Here is a 25,738-nt window from a genome sequence, read left to right as displayed (position 1 = left end):
TCTAGGCTGCCTATGCTGGAGTCTAATTCTCCTCTGTGTCTCCATGACCAGTCTAAACTGGCGAGTTAGGCCAGAGTCCCCTTCAATCTTGTTCACGTATGCCCCTCTTCTTGGCTTCCTATGCCGCTTCTCTACCATGAAGAATCTCTGTATTCATACCCTTAGACAGCCCTCTCTTTAATTGGGCTGGTGAAATCTCCCATTGCTGCTGCTTTGTTTAAATAGAGATGGGGTCTGGAATTTGTGTCATATTGGGACTCATCTCCAGAAGAAACGTCATGACTCCATGACCTCGAGGGAGATCAGTGTGGCTCAGTGGACATATCATGGACCAGGGAGTTAAAGGACCTGGATTCCAATCCCTGCTCCACCTCTTGGCTGCTGTGTGACCTTGAGCAAGTAAGTCATTTAACTTTTCTGTGCTTTAGTCACCTCTTCTGTAAAGTGAGCATTAAGACTGTGAGTCCTTTGTGGGACAGGGACTGTTTCCAACCTGATTATTTTGTATCTACCCCAGCACACATTACAGTGCCTGGCACACAGTAAGTGCTAAGAAATGTCCTTAAAATAAACCAAACCACTCCCAAACCAAAACCTGATCCTATTTCAGCCTAGATGGGCAAGCTTTCAAACCTTATATGGACAGGCAGGTGACTCCATAATAAATTCTGAGCAACTTTTTCACATATGTGATTTCTGAACATTAAAAAACATTAAGCTTCGAGGAAGCAGGCCTGAAATCCAGCCCTGGTTTTGCCACTCACTTTCTCATTTGCAGTGAATCTCCAAACCTATTAGGGTTTCAGTCTTCCCATCTGTGAAATGGGGAGAAATACCCCTGCCCATTCTGAAAAGTCACTGGAGTCAGGTCTCCTCTAGTCAGCAAGTAGGATAATGCCAGTCCTGCTTAGGCTTTCATTCTTAAAGAACCTACCACACCAATTCACCTTATGTTTTGCTTACAGATTTCCTTGAACTGATGGAGAGTTTTATTTGTTTAGCCCTTTCATTTAAATGATCTCATTCCATCTCGACAAATGACCCGTGTGGTAGGGAATGGCAGGTACCATTTTTCCTATTTCTCAGGCAGAAGCTGGCTGTGTATCCGGAGGGCCGCAATTACGTCTTCTGCAATTCAGACTGTCACAGAGGAACAAATGCTTTGCTGATGTTCAGATAAAGGATCCACCGTGGACAGACCACCGTCTCCAACTCAAATAGTGTATTGGGAAATGTCAGTCAGATCTGAAAAGACTGTCTTAATCATCTGATATCACCTGGAAAGTTGAAACCCTGTGTACTGACCTGAAGGTACAGAAAAATGATCACCAGCTGCTCCTGCTCTTTTATAATCAATCAATCATTCAATAGTGTTTAAATGAGCACTTACTGTGTTCAGAGCACAGTATGAAGCTCTTGGGAGAATAAAACATAACAATGTAACACACACATTCCTTGCCCACAGTGAGATTACAATCTAGAAGGGGAGACAGATATTAATATAAAAAGATAAATTACAAATATGTACATAAGTGCTGTGGGGCTGGGGTCAGTGGTGAATAAAGGTAGCAAATCAGGGCAACGCAGAAGGAAATGGGAAAAGATGAAATGAGGGCTTAATTAGGGAAGGCCTTTTGGAGATGTGCCTGAAATAAGGCTTTAAAGATGGAGATATGAAAAGGGAGGGCATTCCATGCCAGAGGCATATGGTGGACAAGAGGTTAGCGGCTAGATAGACAAGATTGAGGTGCAGCACGTAGGTTGGCATTAGAGAAACTGGCTGTGAGGGCTGGGTAGTAGTACGAGAGTAGCGAGGTGAGGTAGGAGGGGTCAAGGTGATTAGGTGCTTTAAAGCCAATGATAAGGAATTCATCTTTGATGTGAAAGTGAATGGGCAACCACTGGGGGTTCTAGAGGAGTGGGTAAGCATGTTTTTGTAGAAAAATGATCCAGGCAGCCAAGTGAAGTATAGACTGGAATGAGGAGAGATAGGAAGATCAGAAAGAATCAAGGTGGCAGAAGATAAGTGCTTGGATTAATGTGATAGCAGTTTGGATGGAGAGGAAAGGATGGATTTGAGCAAAGTTGAACTGACAGAATTTAGTGGTAAATGGAATATATGGATTGAATGAGAGAGAGAAGTCAAGGATAACAAAAGGTTTATGGACTTGTGAGGCACGGAGGATGGTGGTGCCATCAGTAGGTTGGAGGAGCTGCATGTCCTAGTGGAGGAGCAGCATAGCCTAGTGGCAAGAGCCAGAGTTGGGAGTCAGAGGTCATGGGTTCTAATCCCATCTCTGCCACTTGTCTGCTGTGTGACCTTGGGCAAGTCACTTAACTTATCTGGGCCTCAGTTACCTCATCTGTAAAATGGGAATTGAGACTGTGAGCCCCATGTGGGACAACCTTCTTACCTTTTATTTACCTCAGTGCTTTGAACAGTGCTTGGCACATAGTAAGAACTTAACAAATACCATAATAATAATTATTACTATTATCAGTAGTGATGGGAAAGTAGGGAGAGGGCAGAATTTGGGTAAGAAATTAAGGTGTTCTGTTTTGGACAAGTCAAGTTTGAGGTCATGGGAGTATACCCAAGAAGAGATGTCTTGAAGGCAGGAGAAAATATGATCCTGAGGAGAAGGAGAGAGATCAGGCAGGAGATGTAGATTTGGGAATCATCCACATAGAAATGGTAGTTGAAGCCATGTGAGTGAATGAGTTCTACAAGAGGGGGTGTTAATGTAGAATAGAAGGGGATCTGAAATTGAACCTTGAGAGATACTAGAAGGGGATCTGAAACTGAACCTTGCGAGACACCTATGCAGCTCAGTTCTCCTTGGAAGCCTCAGAGGAAAGTGCTGCTTCCTTTGGCACCTTCTCCAATTCTTTCCTGGAGGGGCTTCTATTTTCATGGCTGTCCAAAGGGTAGGACTCTCAGTACTCAGTGAAAGAGCTGTGGATTGGTGGAGCTTCTGTCTGCAGAAAATCCTTATTCTGAAACAAGGAAATCTAGGAGGAATAGATCTTTGTGCATACCAATTAACATTTTTCAGGGGAAAATAGAGAACTGTCACACAACAGATTTTAGCTGAATTCTCTCACCATCTGTGGGGTTGTTGGAAGTACTCAAAACTATCAGACTTCCCTTTCCTAGCCTGGAAGCAATGGACAAATGTTACATTGCATAGGTCACATAACATAATGTAATGTCATCCTTAAGACACAAAACAAAGGTCCTTTGTGGAGCTGTGGGGATCAGAGGCAAGAGCTGTTATGGAGTGGTCCTGGTCATTTAAAAAGAAAAAAATATGGGACATAAAGACATCTGGTGAGGTGTCAGTACAGTACAGGACCAGGGGCAGACCAGCTGAAAATTGGATTGTCTAATATAAAACAAAACAGTTGGCCACCCTCTCCTGGAGCTGAAAATTTATTTCCCAATGCAGAATTGGCCATGGAGCAAACACATCCTTTGGTTTCCCTTGGTGTATTGTATTTCAGATAGCACATATCACTAGCTGTAGTTCTCCATCTAATTTAGCTGAAAATTATAGAGAGGTGGACTGTTTTTTATTTTGAAAGAACAGGCTTGGCTTAAACACGATTCTCTGAGCATCAGCATGCCAATGACAATTAATTAAAACACGTGAAAAGCTATTGGAGTGGGGCTAGGAGAAACAGCCTCATTGCTCATATTGTCTGCCTGTGCATCCATGTTAGCTGCCTTTTCCTGCTCTTCCTCCTCCTCCTCCTGAGGCCACGGTAGCTCTGGGTCCCCGTGAGGGTAACCAAAGATGTCAATTTCCTCTTTGAAGAGGAACATGATGTCTAACAAATAAAGGAAATACCACTTAAATGTTCTCTCTTTTCTTGAAGTTTAATAACTCGGATTACCCAGGTTGTTCAAATGGCCTGGCACTCAGAATCACTAAGCCTCACGCCAGTCAAAGCCATCTTGGCCCTCACATGAAGCACTGAGAACCTTTCTGCTTTGGGTTGATTTGCATGAATCGTTCACTATTTCCTCTCATTCCAAACTGCTACCATGCTGATACAAACACTTGTCTTATCCCTCCTTGATCCCTTTTATCCCTATCCCTCCTCACTGACCTCTCTGCCTCCTGTCCCTCCCCACTCCAGTTCTTACTTCATTCTGCTGCCCAGATCATTTTTCTAAAAAAAAAAAATTCAGTTCTCATCTCCTCACTCCTCAAGAAACTCCAGTGGTTTCCCATCCACCTCCACATCAACTAGAAACTCCTTACCATTGGCCTTAAAACAATCAATCATTTTGCATCTCCTATTTTACCTCACGGATTTACTACTATAGCCCAACCCACACACTTCGTGTCTCTAGTGCCAGCTTGCTCACTGTGCCCTGATTTCATCTATCTTGACACTAATCTCTTTCCCAAATCCTCCCTCTGGCCTGGAACCCCCTCCTCCTCCATATATACCAGACCACCACTCTGCCCACCTTCAAAGCATTATTAAGGACACATCTCCTTCAAGAGGCCTTTTCCAGTTAAAGTCTTCTTTTCCCAAACTCCCTTTCTCTTTTGTGTCATGTATACATTTGAATTTGGATCCTTTAGGCACTTAGGCATTCACCCCACCCTCAGAACTTATGTACATATCCCTAATTTATTTATTTATATTAATGTCTGTCTCCCCTTCTAGAGTATAGCTTGTTGTGGGTGGGGAAAGTGTCTACCAACTCTGTTATATTCTCTCAAGACTTAGTACAAGGTTCTGCACACAGTAAACACTGAATAAATAATATGGATTGATCAACTGATTGACTGGTGGCCAGATGAGCTTCCATGAGTGTGCATTGCAGGAGTGCAACTTTCTGATCTATAATCTGTTTTACATCGGGAAGGCTTCAGGGAAACTTTTCTTGTTAAGGTTTCTCTGTGCAAACATTGCTTTATGAACTGTCCGTCCCACCCTTCTCTTATTGGTTCTCTTCCCCCTCCCCTCCCCAGTTGATCTGATTGGTGGGAAAAACTTCCAGTTGAGTCCCCCACACCGGTGACACAATCCTCTCTTTTACTTTTTTCATGCTATTTGCTAAGCACTTACTATATGCTAGACACTGTACTAAGCAATGGGGTAGATTCAACATACTCAAGTTGGAGACAGTCCCTGTCCAACATAGTGCTCACTATGTGAATGGTGTAGAATTTAATCTCCATTTTACAGATGAGGAAACTGAGGCCCAGAAACAATGAGTGACTTTGGTATAGCAGGCACTTAACACTCAATGCATCTTGTTTGGCCCTCTGCTCTCTCACAATGAGAACAGCAGAAACTGCCAACTCTGGGGGCTGAGAGAGTGACGATGGGAAAGGTAGTCTAGATGTGACAGGGAGGGTATCTGAGCTAAGACTCAGACACTCCAGAGCCTTCTCAACCCAAGAGGGTGTATACAATGGGCACTTTGGGATGTTCTATGTCTTAAGTCCCCTACCAGGATATGATCATTGGAGTTTGGGGTGGAGGGGTGGGAGGTGATTTTCTTCCCTTACAAGCCTGGCAAGCCTGGCACTATACCTCTATCTCATCTATCTTGCCGCCGACCTTTCACCCACATTGTACCTCTGATCTGGAACACCCTCCTTCCTCATATCAGTCAGGTAATTGCTCTCCCCCACTTCAAAACCTTATTTTGAAGGCACATCTCCTCCAAGAAGCCTTCCCTAAGTCCTGCTCTCTTCTTCTCCCACTCCATTCTGCTTCACCCTGATTTGCTCCTTTCATTCATCCTTCTTCCCATCCCCACAGCACATTTGTATATATCTGTAATATTCATAAGAATATTAATGTCTGTCTCGCCCTCTAGACTGTGAGCTCGTTCTGGGAAGGGAATGTGTCTGTTTGTTGTTAGAGTGTACTCTCCTAAGTGCCTACTACAGTGCTTTGCACACAGTAAGTGCTCAATAAATATGAATGAAATATCTTTTGAAGTCCACTAATAAACTACAAGCAAGTATGAAGGAAAACAGAAAATATTTTTCTTCCCATCTTACAAATCTCATGGATAAACCAGACAGGATCTTCTTCCATCTTGCTTCCTCCCACTGGCCCACCCCCTCTTCCCTAGCAATGCCAAAAATGAACATTAGTTCTCCTGAGAGTTCTCTTATCTGACAGGAGATCACTCTTCCTATCTTCTAACCAAAGCAAATCTCCTCCAAGGCACCTTCTCTGACTATGACCTCATGTGCTCTTACACTTCCTTCTGTGTCATACTTGGACTTGGATTCATACCCTTTATTCACTCCTCCCTCAGCCCTACAGCACTTATGTATATAATTCATTAATTTGTATAAATGTCTGTATCCCCCTTTAGACTTGTAAGCTCATTGTCAACAGGAAGTGTGTCTACCAACTCTGTTATATTGTACTCTGCAAGTGCTTAGTACAGTGCTCTGCTTACAGTAAGCACTCAAAACATAGGATTGATTGACAGAAAAAGAATGGTACCTTCTCCACTGCTTAACCTCCCTGGATGCCCCAGGAGAACAGAACTCTGAGAAGGATCAGATTTTAATAGTCATAATAGTATTTGAGCTGTGTTCAAAGCATTGTATTAAGTCCTGGAAAAAAAATCACACAGATAAGAATTAGATTTGGGCCTTAGCCTCCAGTCTAAGATGGGCTTAGAAACAGACACATAGGGAAATGTGATACAATAAAATACAAATACAACATAAAGGCCAAAGACGATGATGAATATGAAAAAAAAACAATTGGGTTCTGTGGCTAGGAAAGGAGAGTTTCAGGCCCCTTATACCTCAGTCCAAAATCAGTCGCCACAGCCTCAGCTTCAAACTCAGCTTTGACATCAGCCATTACCTCTCTCACAGCCGGGGGTCAGAGCCTCAGCCTTAGCCAGAACCTCTCTAACAGCCTCATCCTTGGCCTCAGTTTCAACCTTAGTCATAGCCTCAGTTTCAGTAACCTCAACCTCAGCCACAGCCTTAGTTTCAGCCACAGCCTCACTTTCAGCCACAGCTTCACCCTCAGCCAAGCCTCAAACTTAGCCAGCACCTCTCTCCCAGCCTCAGCATCAGCCTCAGTCACAGCCTCAACTAGAACCTCTCTCACAGTCCCAGTCACAGCCTCAGCCAGAGCCTTAGTCATGCAAGGCACCTGCCAGGTAAAATCCTAATTCTTTGAATGCTCAGCTCTGACCTATTTCAAAGTTTTAGGTAAATTGAACCTTTTCTTAATAGTTAAGTGATGGTAAAAATCAAGAGTAATACCACACAAACACCCACTCAGACATACACAGATACATGCATACACACACACACACATACTTAAGTTTCTCTGTTCTTAAAGCTATTACCTCTCTGTGGGAATTCTGATTAGGAAAAACTTTTCCCATAAGAGGAGAATTCAGCCCTGATACCTCAGGTCACTCTTCTTAATGAAATCAATGTTACACTTGGGCATTGATGAACATAAGCGTGATCCTTAAAACTAATGCAAATCAGCTTCATCACTTTCAAGAGTAGGGAGATCTTTCTCCTTTCTTCCTACTTTAATGATTAAATGATGTTCCCATTGATTATTTATCTACTCTTTGAAATGAATTGAGCCCTTCTGATCATCACAGCATTTCGCCATCTAACAGAAAATTGGCACTTCCTCCATGAAGATAACAAACTCATTCGGTGTCATAAGATAATGGGTTTTCTGCTTATTTCTTCCTTAAAATGAGCAAATTTTCCATGGGATAAGAATTGGCCTCCTGCACCACAGAGACTTTGGTAAAATTATTTCAATTTACTGATGGCCTTGACTTTATCAACTACTGTCCAGTGTTTCATTAACAAAAATTAAAGTGGTATTTGTTAAGTGCTTACTATGCGCCAGGCACTGTACTAATTGCTGGGGTAGATACAAGCTAATCAGGTTGGTTACAGTCCACCTCCCACATGGAGCTCACAGTCTTAATCCTCATTTTTCAGATGAGATAGGCCCAGAGAAGAGAAGCAACTTGCTCAAGGTCACACAGCAGACAAATGGCAGAGCCGGGATTAGAAGCTAGGTCCTTCTGACTTCCAGTCCCCTGCTTTATCTACTAGACAATGCTGCTTCCCAGTGAGAGTGGGAAGCAGCAGAACCCAGAAAAGATTCATTTTAAGTGAGCCTGGCTAGCAAACCTCCTACTCCAGAGTGCGTAGTTCCAAAGAAATATCTGACATACCCCATTACGGAGCATACTGGCACTTCTAGGCTGGCAAACCCTACCACTCTTCTACTACAAGCAGTGCAATTCATGATGATAGCTTTGGTACAGAGCATTTCCAGGGAAGTAAACCTGAACTCTGAGTGGTTTAGGGTCAGGCCTTCCATCCAGATCGCATCTCCAGGCGGTTCTCTGGAATTTGCTCTCCCTGACAGACCTATGCTATTCAATTATCAGCTGCTCAGTGGCCAGCTCCCTCCCTCATCTCCCAACACAGCAGGACCCATCATTCCTCCTTCCACCAGAAATATTTCCATTCGGTGGTTTTTGTGGAGAATCTTGAGATCAGGACTAGACTGGTCCCTTGACATCCTGGGAAAATCACCTTGAACGTATGTTAGTGTGGTTTGACCTGGGTTGTATCTACCTATCATAGATTCTTAAGTGTCGATTATGACCATGTTTGTGGCCCTAGAGGATGAGTCTGGAACTGGAAAAGTGTGGCCTAGTGGAAAGAGCATAGGATTAGGGGTCAGGAGATGTGGTTCTTGTCTTTTTCTTTTTTATTTTTTTTTGTTAAGTGCTATGTACCAGGCATTCGACTAAGTGCTAGGGTAGATACAATCTAATCATGCTGGACATAGTCCAGGTCCCACATAGAGCACCCAGTCTTAATCCTCATTTTACAGATGAGGTGACTGACAGAGAAATTAAATGACTCATCCAGTGTCAAAAAGCAGACAACTGGCAGAGCTGGGATTAGAACTTCTGACTCCCAAGACTCTGCTCTAACCACTAAGACAAGCTGCTTGTTGCAGCTATTCCCCTCATCTGCTCTGTGACCTCAGAGAAGTCAATGATCCCACTAGATCAACTTCTCAAGGGCAGGGTCATGTCTACCAACTGTTTTGTAACCTTCCAATAACTTAGTAGAGTGCTCTGCCCACAGTAAGCACCGTAAGCACCACGTTTAGACTGTGAGCCCGTCACTGAGCAAGGATTGTCTCTATCTGTTGCCAAATTGTACATTCCAAGGGTTTAGTACAGTGCTCTGCACATAGTAAGCACTCAATAAATACTACTGAATGAAAGTAAGCACTCAATAATCACTGTTGATGTTCTCACTGCTTGTTTCCTCAACTATAAAATGGGAATAAGATACCTTTTCTCCCTAACTGTTTGGTTGGGACCCTTGGGTTTATCAGGACTGTTTCTGAAGTGATTATTTTGCATCTACCTCCGTGTCTGTCACATTGTTTATCCAATGATATCAATTGAACAATCAGTGGTATTAATTGGCACTTGATGTATACAGAGCACTGTACAAGGCATTGAGAGAGTAAAATGCAACAGAGTTGGTAGACATGTGCTTGCAAGGAGCCGATGCTCTAGAGAGACAGACAGTAATGTAAATAAATGAATTACGGATATGTACATAAGTGCTTTGGGACTGAGGATGAGTTGAGTACACGGTGTTTAAAGGTAGAGATCAAAGTGCATAGATGACACAGAAAGGAGAAGGAGTAGGGGAAAGGGGTTTAGTAAATGAAGGCCTATTGACAGATATGTGATTTTAAGGAGGCTTTCAAGGTGGGGAGAGTGGTAGTCTGTCATGTTAATGGTGAGGAAGGGAGTTAACTGTTGGCTAGATAAAGGAGATCTAGGAAGAGTGAGCAAGTTGGCATTAGAAGAGGGAAGTATGTGGATTGGATTGACATAATAACAAAAATAATGATAATTCAACACCAATATTATCTCCACTTGGTTCTTGTTAGTCCTTTTAATGCTATTTTTTAAGTGCTTACTATGTGCTAGGCACTGTACAAAGTGTTGGGGTAGATAAAAGTCAGTACGGCTGGACACATTCCCTGATCTCATAGGGTTCACAGTCTCAATCCCCATGTTACTGGTGAGGTAACTGAGGCAGAGAGAAGTGAAGTGATTTGCCCAAGTTCACACAGCAGACAGTAATAACAATAACTTCTATTGCTATTATTCCCATAAAACTGCTTGCAGTGAGAGATGAGAGCCAGTAAGGACATCCATGAGTGGCAGGTGGCAGTAGAAAAGCTCCACTCCCAAACGCTCCTCCACCACAACCCAAATCTCCTCTATTTCAAGAGTCTGCACAAGGAGCTGGTTAGCAAAGACCAACCTAATGCTTTTCGGGTAATGATCTGCTTGGATTCAAGGGAGAAGGAATGAGAAATGGAAAACTCCATCTCAACTCTGCAGGTTTCATATCAATCAATGGTATTTATTGAGTGTTTGCTACTATTAATAATAATTATGGTATTTGTTAAGCACTTACTATCTGCCAAACACTCTTCTAAGCACTGATGTAGATACAGGATAATCAGCTTGTCCCATGTGGGGCTCACAGTCTTAATTCCCATTTTACAGATGAGGTATCTGAGGCACAGAGACATTGACTTGCACAAGGTCACACAGCAAACAAGTGGTGGATCTGGGATTAGAACCCAGGTCTTTCTGACTCCCAGGCCTGCGCTCTATCCAGTAGGGCATGCTGCTACTGAGTGCAGGGCACTGTACTAAGTGATTCAAAGAGTACAACACAAGGTAACAGACACCTACCCCACCCACAACAAGCCTACAGGGTGTTTCTTGACCATTTGCTTTCGTTCATTCATTCATTCATTCAAGAGTATTTATTGAGTGCTTACTATGTGCAGAGCACTGTACTAAGCGCTTGGAATGAACAAGTCGGCAACAGATAGAGACAGTCCCTGCCGTTTGATGGGCTTACAGTCTAATCGGGGGAGACGGACAGACAAGAACAATGGCAATAAATAGAGTCAAGGGGAAGAACATCTCGTAAAAACAATGGCAACTAAATAGAATCAAGGCGATGTACATTTCATTAACAAAATAAATAGGGTAATGAAAATATATACAGTTGAGCAGACGAGTACAGTGCTGAGGGGATGGGAAGGGAGAGGGGGAGGAGCAGAGGGAAATGGGGGGAAAAGAGGGTTAAGCTGCGGAGAGGTGAAGGGGGGGTGGTAGAGGGAGTAGAGGGAGAAGAGGAGCTCAGTCTGGGAACGCCTCTTGGAGGAGGTGAGTTTTAAGTAGGGTTTTGAAGAGGGGAAGAGAATCCGTTTGGCAGAGGTGAGGAGGGAGGGCGTTCCAGGACCGCAGGAGGACATGGCCCAGGGGTCGACGGCAGGATAGGCAAGACCGAGGGACGGTGAGGAGGTGGGCGGCAGAGGAGCAGAGCGTGCAGGGTGGGTGGTAGAAAGAGAGAAGGGAGGAGAGGTAGGAAGGGGCAAGGTGATGTAGAGCCTTGAAGCCTAGAGTGAGGAGTTTTTGTTTGGAGCGGAGGTTGATAGGCAATCACTGGAGTTGTTTAAGAAGGGAAGTGACATGCCCAGATCGTTTCTGCAGGAAGATGAGCCGGGCAGCGGAGTGAAGAATAGACTGGAGTGGGGCGAGAGAGGAGGAAGGGAGGTCAGAGAGAAGGCTGACACAGTAGTCTAGCCAGGATATAGCAAGAGCCCGTAGCAGTAAGGTAGAGGTTTGGGTGGAGAGGAAAGGGCGGATCTTGGCGATATCGTAAAGGTGAAACCGGCAGGTCTTGGTAACGGATAGGATGTGTGGGGTGAACGAGAGAGACGAGTCAAGGATGACACCGACATTGCGGGCCCGAGAGACAGGAAGGATGGTCGTGCCATCAACGGTGATAGAGAAGTCTGGGAGAGGACCGGGTTTGAGAGGGAAGATGAGGAGCTCAGTCTTACTCATGTTGAGTTTTAGGTGGCGTGCCGACATCCAGGTGGAGACATCCTGGAGGCAGGAGGAGATGCGAGCCTGAAGGGAGGGGGAGAGGACAGGGGTGGAGATGTAGATCTGTGTGTCATCTGCATAGAGATGGTAGTCAAAGCCGTGAGAGCGAATGAGTTCACCGAGGGAGTGAGTGTAAATGGAGAACAGAAGAGGGCCAAGAACTGACCCTTGAGGAACTCCAACAGTTAAAGGAAGGGAGGGGGAGGAGGCGCCAGCGAAGGAGACTGAGAATGACCGGCCAGGAAGGTAAGAGGAGAACCAGGAGAGGACAGAGTCCGTGAAGCCAAGGTGAGATAAGGTATGGAGGAGGAGGGGATGGTCGACAGTGTCAAAGGCAGCAAAGAGGTCAAGGAGGATTAGAATGGAGTAGGAGCCATTGGATTTGGCAAGAAGGAGATCATGGGTGACCTTAGAGAGAGCAGTCTTGGTAGAGTGGAGGGGACGGAAGCCAGAGTGGAGGGGGTCTAGGAGAGAATGGGAGTTAAGGAATTCTAAGCAGCGATTGTAGACGACTCGTTCTAGGATTTTGGAAAGGAAGGGTAGTAGGGAGATAGGGCGATAACTGGAGGGGGAAGTGGGGTCAAGAGCGTTTTTTTTAGGATGGGGGAGACGTGGGCATGTTTGAAGGCAGAGGGGAAGGAGCCATTGGAGATTGAGTGGTTAAAAATAGAAGTTAAGGAAGGGAGGAGGGCAGGGGCGATGGTTTTAATAAGGTGAGAGGCAATGGGGTCCGAGGCGCAGGTGGAGGGGCTGGCACTTGCGAGGAGGGAGGAGATCTCCTCTGAGGATACTGCAGGGAAGGATGGGAAAGTAGGGGAGAGGGTTGGTGGAGGGGAGGGGAGAGGCGGAGGGGTGACTTTGGGGAGCTCAGACCTGACTGTGTTGATTTTCATGAGGAAATAGGTGGCCAGATCATTGGGGGTGAGAGATGGGAGAAGGGGAGGAACAGGGGGCCTAAGGAGAGAGTTAAAGGTCCGGAACAATCGGCGGGGGTGACGGGCATGGGTGTCGATGAGGCAGGAGAAGAAGTTTTGCCTGGCGGAGGAGAGGGCAGAGTTAAGGCAGGAAAGGATAAATTTGTGTATATGTACTCAGCTGGCATGGAGGTTGGAATGGGATGAGAGTCAAGGTGCTTAGGAGATATGGAATCAAGTGAATTGACGACTCAGAAAGAACGGAAAATAGGGTAAGGAGAGTGATTAGTCAGGGAAGGCTTCCTGGAGGAAGTATGATTTTAGTAGTTTTGTAATAATAGATTGTCTACCTACTCAATTTCACTGTAATACTTATAACAATTATATTATGTGTAAAGTGCTTACCCATCACTTATTGAATCCCTATTTTGCAAATGTGGGAATTGAGGCACAGAGAAGTTAAGTGACTTGCCCAGGATCACTCAGCAGAAACTGGCAGAGCCAAGATTAGAGCCCAGGTGCTCTGACTCCCAGACCTGTGCTCTTTCCACTAGTCCAGGCTTCTTCTCTCATACATGGGGAGTGGGCTAGTCTGTCAGCTATGAAGCGGGAGGGAGATCCAGGCAGTGGGGAGGGCATGAGCACGGAGTCAATAGCAAGAGAGATTAGATGGAGGTACAGGGTATGGGTTGGTGTTAGGGGACCAATGTATGTGGGCTGGGTTGTAGTGGGAGAGGAGTGAGGTTAGGTAGGCGGTGGGAGAGCTGATGGCGTGCCATAAAATTAATGGTGAGGAGTTTCTGTTAGATGTGGAGTTGAATGGGCAAACTGAAGTAGTTTATGAGGAGTGGGGAGACCGTGGGATAGGTGGAGAGGGTCAAGAGAGGAGAGGTCTCTGTAGGGAGAAAGGACATTTTTGTCGGTAAAAGGGTGAGGCAGAGAAGGCAGCTAAGGAGGCTCTGGTCAGAGAGTAAAATTTAAAATGATACTCTCATTTCCTTTATTTCCGCTCTTATTCAGGATAAGACTTCTAGCTCCTCTGGCTGGATCGTAGGGCAGTTTATGTTCTTGAATGGAATATGTTTTACCAAATCTCTGCCCTTTGCTCTGTTTCACTAGATTTTCATTACATTCAATTGAGCCTTAATCAGAAAAAATGAAATGTCGGGCAGCTGAGCAGGTTGACTTGAGAAATATCCTGGAGTTGCAGAAATGTTTTTCCAGCTAGGAGAGCATATTGTGAGATGGGGAGAGAGAGCAAGCCTTTAAAGTATCACACCAAGCCTTCGAAGTTGTAGTAATAGCATGTATCGAGTGCCTGCTAAGTGTGGGTGCAGTGTACTGTACTAAGCCCTGGGGAGGGACCTAACAAGCAGGTGGAACATTCTGCAGAGCCACTTGTCAAGCATTGGCTTACTGTGTCTATTAGTGATACGTTTTACTGGCAGACATATTTCTTCAAATGCCATTTGGACAACCTAGTACCATCCCAAAACCTAAAATGCTAGGTGACAGCAGTACAGAAATAGACAAGAATCAGACTTCCCTGGGCTACAATCTCAGCCCAAGAATTCTAATCTTGGAAGGGAGTATTCTCCATGGGCAGAGACTTTTACAGCAAGAAAAAGACTAAAACAAATAGTAGGCTCCACATGGGACAAGGTAAGCCCCACTTGGGACAACCTGATTACCTTGTATCTACCCCAGTGCTTAGACCAGTGTTTGGCACATAGGGCTTAACAAATACTGTAATTATTATCAGCAGTAGTAGTAGTATTAAGCATAATAATAAAGGCATGAGTGATTCACTTGAAGAACAGACAGGGCCCTATTCTCCAAGATATCACAAAAGGCCAAATGGTCAGAAAAGGCAGAAACATGCCACAAAAAACCCACAAAAACATTACAAGAATGATTTGAGAGGAATGGATGGGTCACACATTTTGATGGCAGAGAGGAGAATGGGTAAGATTAATTGTCCCCTTTAGGCATTTGGTATTCGCCTCACCCTCAGCCCCACAGCACTTAATTATAATAATTTTGGAATTTGTGAAGCATTTACTATGGGCCAGGCACTGTATTAAGCACTAAGGTCGACACAAGATAATCACATTGGGCACAGCCCTTGTTCCACATAGGGCTCCCAGTCTCAATCCCCAATTTACAGATGAGGTAATTGAGGCACAGAAAAGTCAAATGACTTGCGCAAGGTCACACAGAAGACAAGTGGTGGAGCAGGGATCAGAACCCATGTCCTTCGGACTTCCAGGCCTGTACTCTATCCACTAGACCACCCTGCTTCAATCACCTATCAATCAAACCATCAATCAATAACATTTATTGAGTGTTTACTATGTGCAGAGCACTATTACTAAGCGCTTGGGAGAGTGCAACAGAATTAGGCATCTTCCCTAACTATATGTATAGTTCTATAAATTACTTAGTCTGTCTCTCCCTCCTGGCTGTAAATTCATTGTGGACAGGGAAGGTGTTTACCAACTCTGTTATACTGTACTCTTGGAGAAGCAGCGTGGCTCAGTGGAAAGAGCATGGGCTTTGGAGTCAGGGCTCAAGAGTTCGAATCCCAGCTCTGCCACTTGTCGGCTGTGTGACTGTGGGCAAGTCACTTCACTTCTCTGGGCCTCAGTTCCCTCATCTGTAAAATGGGGATTAAGACTGTGAGCCCCACGTGGGACAACCTGATTCCCCTGTCTACCCCAGCGCTTAGAACAGTGCTCGGCACATAGTAAGCACTTAACAAATACCAACTTTATTATTATTATTATTATTACTCTTCCAAATGCTTAGTACAGTGCTCCGCACATAGAAAGTTCTCAATGAATTCCACTGATTTATATTGAGGAATGCTTCCTAGAGGAAGAGATTTTGAGCTTACAACTGAGAGTGACAAGACCGAGAGCTGAGGGAGGGTCATCTCTCCTTTTATTTTCTTTAGTCTGCAGATGCTGCCTGCTCTATGATGCTCTGTAAGTGCACAGGACTGACTGGAAAATTCACATATATGAGCACATATGGGGAGAGATGAGAGGGACTCTCTGGCTTAATAGGAAGAATGCAAGTAAGTGCTTTGAACTAGTATTTCCCCTGTTATTAATGGGTGGCTCTTCTTATCCAACTGCTTTCTTGTTGGGCAACAGCTGGCATCCTTCCAGGGTAAGAAGCATTTGGTTGCCAAGGCAGATCAGACTCATTGAGGGACAGAATCTTTGACTTTGGATGCCTTTTAGTGCTACAAACAAAATATTGGCAGTCTCATTTTGCGGACTCCATAGTAAAGACTTTCTATTCTCTTTCACGCCTCTTAGACTAGGTTGGCCTTGCAGTTGATCTGACACATTATCTTTCAAAGCAAGCCAATGAGATTAATGAGAAACTCTCAAGGAAGGGAAGGAGGGGGTAGAAATGAAGGAATTAAGTGAAATTGAAAACTGGGAAAATCTAATTCCTTTGAGTGACTTTCTAATGTGGAAACCATTGCCTGGATTTCAACTGTGTGTGTGTGTGAGAGAGAGAGAGTGAGAGAGAGAGAGAGAGAGAGAGAGAGAGAGAGAGAGAGAGAGAAAGAGAGGAAGAGACAGAGATATGAGATTATGTTAAACCACCTCTTCCATCCCAGATCTATTACAATGGCTGTGGGGATTTTCCTTTAGAAATAGATTTTCTTTACTGTTTGGTCCCTAAAGAGAAGAAGACCAAGGGTAGAACTGAGTGAATGATTAATCAAAACTCCGTAACCTCATTCCCCTCAGATCAGCTAATGGTTTTAGGTGTATATTGCTTTCAGTGCAGTGTCTGGTTAGAATCTCTATCAAGTGGGTAGGGATAGGGTAAGTTTGGCCTGGTGGTTCATGCTATTACCCAGAGCCATGCTTATTCTTTTCCCCTCTCTTCATTCATTCATTCATTCATTCATTCATTCAATAGCATTGATTGAGCCCTTACTATGTGCAGAGCACTGTACTAAGCGCTTGGTATGTACAAGTCGGCATCAGATAGAGACAGTCCCTGCCCACTGATGAGCTTACAGTCTAATTGGGAGAGACAGACAGACAAAAACAATAGCAATAAATAGAATCAAGGGGATGTACATCTCATTAACAAAATAAATAGGGTAATGAAAATATATACAAATGAGTGAACGAGCACAGTGCTGAGGGGAGGGGAAGGGAGGGAGGAGGAGCAGAGGGAAAGGGGGGAAAAAGGGGCTTAGCTGAGGGGAGGTGAAGGGGGGTAGAGGGGGAGCAGAGGTAGTAGAGGGAAAAGGGGAAGCTCAGTCTGAGAAGGCCTCTTGGAGGGGGTGAGCTCTAAGTAGGGTTTTGAAGAGGGGAAGAGAATTAGTTTGGTGGAGGTGAGGAGGGAGGGCATTCCAGGACAGCGGGAGGACATGGCCCAGGGGTCGACGGCAGGATAGGTGAGAACGGGGGATGGTGAGGAGGTGGGCGGCAGAGGAGCGGAGAGTGTGGGGTGGGCAGTAGAAAGAGAGAAGGGAGGAGAGGTAGGGAGGGGACAAGGTGATGGAGAGCCTTGAAACCTAGAGTGAGAAGTTTTTGTTTTGTGCGGAGGTTTATAGGTAACTACTGGAGGTTTTGAAGAAAGGGAGTGACATGCCCAGAGCGTTTCTGCAGGAAGATGAGCCGGGCAGCAGAATGAAGAGTAGACTGGAACGGGGAGAGACAGGAGGTAGGGACATCAGAGAGAAGGCTGACACAATAGTCCAGCCGGGATATTATGAGAGCCTGTAACAGTAAGACAGCCGTTTGGGTGGAGAGGAAAGGGCGGATCTTGGCGATATTATAAAGGTAAGACTGGCAGGTTTCAGTGATCCTACTTCCCATTTAATATGGAAAGTAGAGAAGCAGCGTGGCTCAGTGGAAAGAGCATGGGCTTTGGAGTCAGAGATCATGGGTTCGACTTCCGGCTCCGCCACTTGTCAGCTGTGTGGCTGTGGGCAAGTCACTTAACTTCTCTGTGCCTCAGTTGCCTCATCTGTAAAATGGGGATGAGGACTGTGAGCCCCACGTGGGACAACCTGATTCCCCTGTGTCTACCCCAGCGCTTAGAACATTGCTCGGCACATAGTAAGTGCTTAACAAATACCAACATTATTATTATTATTATTATGTATCGAGATTCCTACTAGCAAGAGAAATGAAAGAAATGTAGAAGTGCTTCAATCTAGTAGTAATGGGTCTGAAATAGTTCTTTTTCTGTCAACAATATTCAGGATATTTCATTTGAAGAATACAATGTTCAGTAAATAGTGGGACAGAGGAAGGAATCTGTGCTTTTAAAATTTATTTAGTGGAGGCTCTTGCTGGCCCAAAGATTAAGAGGTCACTGGAATAATAATAATAATTATGGTATTTGTTAAGTGCTTACTATGTGCCACTCTCTGTACTAAGCGCTGGGGTGGATACAACCAACTCGTGTTCAACACAGTCCCTGTCCCATGTGAGGCTTACAGTCTCAAGCCCCATTTTACAGATGAGGTAACTGAGCCACAGAGAAATGAAGTGACTTGCCTAAGGTCACACAGTAGATAAGTGGCAGATCTGGGATTAGAACCCATAACCTACATCCATTAGACCACGCCTGCTCACCAATCTGGTTCCCTGCCTCAGGCTAGGACAAGCAAGCCGTTTCTGGGGCCACTACAAGCAGTAAAAAGAAGGGCTGATGTTGGACATTCTTTATCAGAATTCTAGATATATTATAGTGAGTTTGAGACACTTACTAAAGAATGCCACCTCAATTACTGAAGTTTAAAGAAGAAACCCCAACCCTGTTCTTATTATCTTAGTTGGCTAATTTCAGTCACCTCGCTACTCAACCTTGCCTGTGTACTGTCAGTCAAAAACAGCTTGAAAAACACCTCTTTTCCCACGCGATCCCATCCTACCACAGCTTCTGCATCCTCCTTTCTCCACCTCAAGCAGCTGGCAGCTAGCAGATTCCCTGCAGGATGTACACGCACAGAACAGGCTTCTATTATAAATGGAGTGAAGTGCCATTTTTTAAAGCCCAAGGGATGTTCTGAGAGAGAAAAAAATAGCAACTAACAGACTAACAGTTCGAAGGAGGGAAGAGAATGTTGGGACTCTGACCTTGTGCAACTCTTGGAAAATGGGATATTATTTACCTCGCAGACTGGGGGTGTAAGAGGAAACTTTATTCTCCCCAACTGCTTAATACAGTGCTCTGCACACAGTAAGTGCTCAATAATTGCCATTGATTGATTGATCGGGTTGATGACTAAGCCCAGTGGGAATTCTGCAGCAACATTCCTCATGAGGTCCCACTGGCAGTTTTCAAAAATGAGAGGCGGAGTTTAGTGGGAGACTGGGGGCTGAGAGGATCTGAGAAGGAAGGGGAAGGTATCATGCAAAGTTCCACACAGAGCTGAAGTGCCTAAAGCATCTGTGAATACTTGAACAGAAGCATGAGATAAAATGATCATTAACATATATGAACAGAGGAAAGCCCATTAAATCTCAAGGAAGATTGCTATTACTGCTTCCAGTAAGGGGATTGGTTCAGAGAAGTTCACTATTTACTTAGAGAAAATCTCAAAAGATCCTCCCCATCTTGCTGACTAGCAAGTAAGAAATGCTATATGGGGAGAGACAGTGGTCCATGAGGCCTGTGACAGTGGGCCCAGGACATCTTCCTGAGCATAGAGCCTCACTCTTAGGGATCAATGAGTATCATTTATTGAGTAACTGTTATGTACAGAATACCAAACCAGGTACTTGAGAGAGTTCAGTACATATAAAAGAGTCACTGCCTTCGAGGTGCTTGCAATCTAGAGGGGGAAGTTGGCAGATAGAAATAGAATAAGTAGATTGCCAATAGAAGGAAAAACATGGATAAAACTGGTAACAAGATAAAGACAGATAAATAAATACATGGAACATGGAAATAGATGTGCAAATATGTGCTGGGGTAAATGCATACTGTGGTCTGGATGGGTGGGATTAGTTTAGGAATGCTTTCGGAAGGGAGTGGGTTTACAGATGGGTTTGTCCTAATTTTACCTCTATACCCCTTGTGTCGAGTTTCAGTTTTTAGCATTCTCTACCTATTGCCTATGTTCCCCCCTCTCATATGCTCTCCCTTCAGTATCTCTCTGTTTTCTGCTTCCACACTCTCTCCTTGACAAATGAAAGGAATCCATTACCACAATGATTACAATAAAGCATTCACAAGATCCTCTGCTTAGGAGAAAGTGCACATTGGGCCAGTGCCCTCCACAGGCAAGATTAATTGTTAAGGAAATTGTGAGTGACGGTTTCATTGTGTCTTTTCCTTTGGAGCAGCTACGCGGGTTGTAGGTCTGGCTGAGGTGCCTCAGACTTCAAACCAAATGAATAATCCTCCAGATGGCTCCTTCGAAGCAGACTCTGAGCTAATCTAGGCAGTTGTGAGAGGATTCGCAATGTCCGTCTATCATGTCAGCCAACCCCTCTCTCCACAATCCATTCCTTCTGCCCAAAGCAGTGTAGCATCCTTGCTCTCAGTTTTAAACAACATTATCCTATTTAGTCTCCGTGGGCAGAGTCATTTCTTTTTTCTCCCTCCTCCCCTCCAAATCCCTCCTTCCTCGGGCTCTTTCAAAATTCCCTTTCCATCAATTCTCTTGCAACATCAATGTTTTGCTTCTGCGGTCTTTAGAGCCCTGCCCCTGTAATGTGTTCTGTGAGCAATTAGGAAAGGAGAACAATTTGTGGTCTTTTTGCCCTCAAGGAGCTTAGTCTATTTGTGGTAATGGACTCACAGTTTTCAGCTGATATGCAACCTTCCTAAGGTTTTGTTCTACTGTGTCCTTATATAATGCCCTCTACCCTCCTTGCTTCTGTTTTTCCCATTTCAACTCACCATTCAGCAGCTTTTGGGTATCTTGCTGTTACCTGTATCTTGCTGTCACCTATTCTTCTCAAATGTCCCACCCAAACTGACCTGCCAGTCTTACCTTTATAATATCGCCAAGATCCGCCCTTTCCTCTCCACCCAAATGGCTGTCTTACTGTTACAGGCTCTCATAATATCCCGGCTGGACTATTGTGTCAGCCTTCTCTCTGATGTCCCTACCTCCTGTCTCTCCCCGTTCCAGTCTACTCTTCATTCTGCTGCCCGGCTCATCTTCCTGCAGAAACGCTCTGGGCATGTCACTCCCTTTCTTCAAAACCTCCAGTAGTTACCTATAAACCTCCGCACAAAACAAAAACTTCTCACTCTAGGTTTCAAGGCTCTCCATCACCTTGTCCCCTCCCTACCTCTCCTCCCTTCTCTCTTTCTACTGCCCACCCCACACTCTCCGCTCCTCTGCCGCCCACTGAACTGACCTGACTGGGTTGAATGGGTCTAGTTTGCAATGCTAGGAGATGGGATTTGTTGTAGGACTTCAGTGGTTCTGATCCTGCCTCACAGTTTGTTGTTGAATAAGGATATATGCACATCAGAAATAAAAAGTATGTTTTCAGAGACATGCACAAATTCTAAAGTCCTTTTGATGGAACACCAAGCTTCTCATTGTTTATATGCAGGTAAGATTGCCCACTTAAAAGATTGTGCATTTAGGAACCTCCTGACAGCCCTCTCTTCAAAAACCATTGATTTCTACCTTTTTGCCCGCAGAAATGTGGCTGTAGATATCCTTGACTTCGACTTTCTGGCCTGAAACCTCCCCCTGCTTCATATCCAACAGCCACCACTCTCCCCTTTTAAAGCCCTATTCATATCACAGCTACTCCAAGAGGCCTCCTCTGACTAAGACCTCACTTCTCCTATATGCAATCCCTTTCTGCAATGCCTAGGAACTTGGATCAGTGGGTCTTAAGCACTTTGATTTTCACCCCACCCTCACAGAACCTATGTACATACCCATAAGTGATTTATTAATAATGATGGTATTTGTTAAGCGATTCCTTTGTGTCAGGCAATGGACGAAGTGCTGGGGCAGATACAAGCAAATTAAGTTGGACACAGTCCCTGCCCCATGTAAGGCTCACAGTCTCAATCCCTGTTTGACAGATGAGGTAACTGAGGCCCAGAGAAGTGAAGAGACTTGCCCAAGGTCACATAGCAGAAAAATGGCAGATTAAGGATTAGAACCCATGAGTTTCTGAGTTGCAGGCTTGCGCTCTATCCACTATGTCATGCTGCTTCACCTTGTGGGGAGGGATCATCTATACCTACTGTATTGCAGCCTCCCAAGTACTTAGTACGGTGCTGTCTGCACAGTAAGCACTCAACAAATGAGAGAAAGTGAGAAGCAGCATGGCTTATAGGTAGAGCACGGATCTGGGAGTCAGAAGGTATGGGTTCTAATCCCGGCTCTTCCACGTGTCTGCTGTGTGACCTCAGGCAAGTCACTTCTCTTTTCTGAGCCTCAGTTACTTTTTCTCTAAAATGGTGTTTAAGAGTGTGAACCCTAAGTGGGACAGAGATTGTGTTCAACCTGACTATCTTGTACCTACCCCAGCACTTAAAACAGCACTGGCACATAGTAAGCATTTAACAATTACCATAATTATTATTATTACCATTATTGTTATAAACATGATTGATTGATTGATAGACCTGGAGCAAAAGGAAGATGCTCTCTCCACCCTTTGTTCTTACCAGCTCCTCTTCACAAAGCATAACCTCCAAGTCCACTGTCACCACTCATTTTAGTTTCCACGGGACTCTGTTCTAGTGCTTGGAAGAGAGAAAACTCAGGAGTCAGATTAATGTAAACTCAGTTATCACTGGCCTTATTCAATACCTTTATTAATAAGTGGAGTGGTAATAGTAAAGGGAGCAGTGGGAGTAGTGATAGCAAATTATTGAGCACCCATTTGGAGTGGGGCACTGTACTAGATAGTTGGGAAGTACAGACTTAAGAAGTGACACATTCCCTACCCAGAAGGAGCTTTCACTCCAATAAGGGAGACAAACATAAAAGCATTTACCATTTGGGTGAAGAAAGCTAACGTGTGCACACCAAAATCCCAGATAATATTCGATTGGAAGGGTCGGCTCCTAGCACTGGAAGGCAGGAACAAAATGTATAATGTCCCTGACAGACTGCTGGAGTAAAATGCAAGTATTCTCCCAAGTGCTTCATACAGTAGCATTGACTGATTGATTGGAGTGTGCCTTATTGTTCTGAAAGTCAGTCGGGCCCCAGGACCAACCACAGCCCTGAAGGGATCCCCATAATGTGAGACATCAAACTCCTCTGAGGGTCTCTTTGGCTTCTTCCTTAGAGACCAACCTGGATGCCAAATTGCAAAGAGGCCTGGAGTCTCCCTAATTTCAGCAGGCATGTTGCCAAGGGCTTAGTCTTCATATGACTGATTGCTGAGCAGATGGACCCTGGAGAGCTACAACTTTGATACTTTTCTTGTATAATACCAATCTGTGTTCCTAAAATTCATCATGGGTGGATGCATTCATGCACTTACAGCAGTTATGTACGTATCCATAATTTATTTATTTATAGTATTGTCTCTCTCCCCTTCTAAGCTCACTGTGGACAAGGATCATGTTTTCCAACTCTGCTATATTGTTCTCTCTGAAACAGTACAGTTCTCTGCAAATAGTAGAGCTCAATAAATTCCAGTGAGTCTCAGGAGGAGGGGAGAGGCCACAGGCACCAGTGATTTATGAAGCAACATGGTCTAGTGGTTAGAGCATGGGTTTAGGAGTCAGAAGGACATGGGTTCTAATCCCAGACCCACCACGTGTCTGCTGTGTGACTTTGGGCAAGAAACTTAACTTCTCTGTGCCTCAGTTACCTCATCTGTAAAATGGGGATTAAGATTTTAGAACCCTCTGACTCCCAGGCCCTTGCTCTATCCACTACACCATGCTCCTTCTCTAGTAAACGCTTAACAAATACCTCAATCATTATTATTAATTATTATGTAGCCCCATAGCAATCTTCTGTCCCCTGGTCCCAGATCGCATCAGTTACCACAGTCAGAGTATTGCAAACCTCACTGCTGCCTGTGAGAGAATGTGGATGTCCCAATGTTATGCTTCCACATCACTGGGAAAAAGAATTAAATACAAGTCCTCCTTCTCTGAAAAATCTATTCAGATCTTAAGGCAACTCACAGCCAGACAGTAGTTGCCACTGATGCTGAAGGGACCTAACCTCACATTTTCCTCCCAACTAAATGGAATACAGCAGGGTTAGTTAAATGTCTACTTTTATTCAAATAACTCTTCGCAGTGGTATTTAAAAAGGCAACCCCGGGGCCCCTCAAACAGGTGTTTGAATATTTGCGTGTTCCCCTGAAAAACTCTTCCAACTCAGCAGGTTCCACATTGGGAACCTTGTCAGAGAAGCCACCTCCAAATTCTTGACAGAGACCCCTGTAGGCCATGCTTAATCTCCAAAGGCAAGAGGGGGTCAGATTACGGTCAGCTCACCTGCATTGAAACAATGCATATCAAGACACAGGTTCTCCATCAGGATGTGATGGAGAATGGATGACAGCCAGATACCTTAGGAGTGGGGTCTGGTGAGCTGCATTTGGAGGAATCCAAGGAAGGAAGACCTTGGAAATATTTTGAAGACACAGTGATTTTTCCAAGCCATTTAGCCCCTCCCTTTTCTTTGAGACCCCCCATGGGGGATGTTAACTGATCACTTGCCATTTTAACCAAGCTGTTGTGAATGTGCGGGTGTTGTGAGGCAACTGTGAATGAGAGAGGAGACGGGACCTGGGCCTGCAGCATCTTTAAAGCAGGCAACAACAGTAAAAGCATAAGGCATTGTTGCCCAGCGGGAACTAACAGCCACAATGCCTTTTGGAAGAAAAACATATGTGCTGGGAATAAAAAAAAAACAGACAGAGAGAATCACTTGGAAACAAGAAACACCAGGCAGCTCTGGGGAAGGAGGAGGGAGGGAAAACAGTCTGGCCAGCTGCCACTCACTCTCAGTTCAGGAAGTGGGTGCCGCTATTCAGCTCTCTCACAGAGTTGGTATTTTTCCACAATAAATAGAAACTCAGACCTTGTTCGCATTAGAGCCAGATCCAGGAGCAGCGAGGCCAGAGCAGCCTGTGGAGAGTTGAGCTACAAGAAGCCCAACAGTCAACAAGTTGCAGAGTGGGACTTTCAAGTTTTCCAACAGGTCAACTCCCTGGAGTACCTGGGGAACGTTAATATTCATAAGGTGGTCAGAACATCGATCGTTATGGGAGAAGGAAATTCTAGCCCACAAGGTCACAGAGAAATGGACTTTCCGCTGTGGCAGCGCTAACTTTAGAGAAAATTTTAGCTGAACCAAAGACAGGGTCACCTGGAGTCCCAACTGGGTTTCTAAGCCTGTGTCAAGGTGGACGGGCTTATGGAAGGGAAAGACACAGTCTTTGCTGGATAAAAGCTTCCATGAACATAGGAATATTCTTTTCTCTAGTACCTTTCTTCCCAAGAGTTCCTAACTTCTCCAACATAATAAAATTAAAAAAATTAATGAATAATGGTATTTGTTAAATGCATACTATGTGTCAAACACTGGTCTAAGAACTGGGTGTAGATAAAGTGTTTAGTAGTAGAGTAGTAGAGTAGTAGTAATAGGATTCATTACTTGCTGTGTGCAAAGCACTGTACTAAGTGCTTGGGAGAGTACAATAGAACAATGAAAAGACTCCCTGTCCACAATGAGTTTACAGTCTAGAGGGGCTTACAGTCTAAAGGAGCTAACAATGAGTACTTATTTTGAGCAGAACACTATATTAAACTTTGGGAAAAATATACATAGGTGAGAGTTAGACTGGATGCCTGGCTCTCCAGA

The 25,738-nt window shown here is 44.6% G+C and overlaps 1 non-coding gene across 1 annotated transcript in view; it reads left to right on the top strand.

Moving 5' to 3' along the window:
- Nucleotides 1-15,886: 15,886 nt before the first annotated feature.
- The window catches only part of LOC114809091, a 53,113-nt gene continuing 43,261 nt past the window's right edge, over nt 15,887-25,738 (top strand). The window contains exon 1 of the transcript XR_003756849.1: nt 15,887-16,003. This is a non-coding gene — a transcript (uncharacterized LOC114809091). The remainder of the gene's footprint in view (nt 16,004-25,738) is intronic.

This window comes from Ornithorhynchus anatinus, chromosome 2, assembly GCF_004115215.2.
Source record: "Ornithorhynchus anatinus isolate Pmale09 chromosome 2, mOrnAna1.pri.v4, whole genome shotgun sequence".
Classification (NCBI taxonomy): domain Eukaryota; kingdom Metazoa; phylum Chordata; class Mammalia; order Monotremata; family Ornithorhynchidae; genus Ornithorhynchus; species Ornithorhynchus anatinus.
This window is presented reverse-complemented; position numbering and strand designations above follow the sequence as displayed.